Below are 2,428 nucleotides of genomic sequence, written 5' to 3' on the forward strand. Positions count from 1 at the left end.
GGCTTCTCATTGTGGTGGCTTCTCTTGTTGTGGAGCACGGGCTCTAGGCGCACGGGCTTCAGTAGTTGTAGCTCTTGGGCTCTAGAGCGCAGGCTCAGTACTTGTGGCACAGGGGCTTAGTTGCTCCATGGCATGTGGGATCTTCCTCGACCAGGGCTCGAACCCATGTCCCCTGCATTGGCAGGCGGATTCTTTACCATTGCACCACCAGGGTGCAAAGACCCTCACAAGGTCTTTGTTTTTTGTTTTTTTGCCAGGCTCATGTGGTTTAATGAGTTTTACTCATTGGATAAAAGTGTCAATGTTGTGATGGAAAAAGAAACAAACGCAGCTCCAGTCCTCGTTTCAACCCTGTCACAGCCCAAAGGGGACTGTCCCAGTGGAGACCATGGCCATCCAGAGCCACTGTGGGGGTGGGGCCATCTCAGGGCGAGGGGAGAGTAGGGCAGTGCAGCCTCACTCCTTGAACTTCCACTCCTGGCGGCACATGGGGCAGTGCTGCTGCACCTGCTGCACGTTGAGCCACTTGAGGATGCAGTGCATGTGGAAGCAGTGCGAGCACTGGCCCCACACCAGTGGGCAGTCGTCACCTGGCACCTCGCAGTCCGGGCAACAGCCATTGAAGGCCATCCGGCAGATGCCGCAGTTCTCGTCGTTGGCCACCCAGAGCCAAGTGACCACGCCGTTCCAGCACTTGATCTTCACCTTCATGGCGCGGGAAGCCCCCGCCGACCTAATCGCGCGCTGCCCCACCCGCCTTCAGTTGGCAGCACCGGCGCCACGTGGGAAGGTATGTCAGCTCTTTTTTAATTTACAAAATTTTTAGTTTTTAAGGAAGTTTCTGGCGAAGATAAAATCAAGCAAAATCTGCTCTTCATAGCCTACCCTCCCCAAATTTGGGGCCAAAACATACATATGCAGATATGCATAGAATAAGTAAACACCTTGGAATTATTATACCTTGATAAAGAGCATAAAGAATTAAAGAACCTGCTCTAGACAGTGAACGTTTAGCATTTTCTGTTGTATTGTAAAGGGGGTGAAAACTATTAGAGGAACAATTTAAGCTCTGAAGCTCGGAGCTGCAAGTGTGGATATCCAGTGGCACTCACCCAGCGTAATTGTTGAAAAGATTCTGGGAAGAAACTGAGAACCTTACAAAATATCCATAGTAATAACACCTTCCCTTTATGTATTGAAGATAGTATTATCTGTTAGAAAATAGAAACTTCTCCTTGGAGTTAGATTACTATGATGTTCACATACAAAAACTAGATTGGAACATTCATTTTCATACAAGGAAAAATATTTTTCAGACATTTATTAAAGTGATATTTTTGTTTATTATTAAAGTGACATTTTTCCTGATCTATCACAGACCGAAAACCTCCAGTGTACAGAGCTTGCTAGCATGGATTAAATTTCTGTGATAATTATCCTGGAAATCATATTAGCAAGGACCAAAAATTGATGGGGCAACTGTGTGCAATTTTGCTCAAGACATCCCTCATGGCGCAGTGGCAAAGAATCTGCCTGCTAATGCAGGGCACACAGATTCGAGCCCTGGTCCAGGAAGACCCCACATGCCATAGAGCAGCTAAGCCCGTGCGCCACAACTACTGAGCCTGCATTGTAGAGCCCACGAGCCACAACTACTGAGCCTGTGAGCCACAACTACTGAGCCCGTGTGTCACAACTACTGAAGTCCACACGCCTAGAGCCCGTGCTCTGCAAAAAGAGAAGCCACCACAATGAGAAGCCTGCACACCGCAACAAAGAGTAACCCCCGCTCACTGCAACTGGAGGAAGCCCACACACAGCAACGAAGACCCAATGCAGCCAAAAATAAATAAATAAAATAAATAAATTTACTAAAAAAAAAAAAAAAAAGACAGTCAGTGTCCATTCTACTCACTCAAGTGACAAACAAACCTGGGTTTGAACACTGAAGGGCAGAAATGCCTCTTCAACACCAGAGTTCTGGAAAATTCTCATACCTTTTTGGTAACATTCCAGGAATTGGCTAAGTGACAATGTGGGTTATGAGACTGCAATGATACCATTGGAATTCAATGAATAACTTTAAAAAAAAGCCTCACATACTTTCTTTTTCTTAAACAGCTTTATTGAGACATAATTTACAAATTATATAATTCACCCATTTAAAGTGTACAATTCAATGGGTTTTAGTATATATTCACTGAGTTGTGCAACTATCATCACAATCAATTTTAGAATATTTTCATCACATTTCCCCAAATCCATACCCATTAGCAGTCACTTCCCACTTCCCCCCAACCTCTCCCAGCCCCTGGCAACCACTGATCTGATTTCTGTCTCTATGGATTTGCCTGCTCTGTGCGTTTTATATCAATGAGATCATATGAGGTGTGGAAACTTTTTTTTCTTGAGGGAAGGGGTAGGGAAA

The 2,428-nt window shown here is 45.2% G+C and overlaps 1 pseudogene; it reads right to left on the minus strand.

The window, feature by feature from the left end:
• Positions 1-456: 456 nt before the first annotated feature.
• On the minus strand, positions 457-711 carry LOC103090291 (anaphase-promoting complex subunit 11 pseudogene; annotated as a pseudogene).
• Positions 712-2,428: the final 1,717 nt, after the last annotated feature.

The sequence above is a fragment of the Lipotes vexillifer genome, unplaced genomic scaffold, assembly GCF_000442215.2.
Source record: "Lipotes vexillifer unplaced genomic scaffold, Lipotes_vexillifer_v1.1 scaffold733, whole genome shotgun sequence".
Taxonomy (NCBI): domain Eukaryota; kingdom Metazoa; phylum Chordata; class Mammalia; order Artiodactyla; family Lipotidae; genus Lipotes; species Lipotes vexillifer.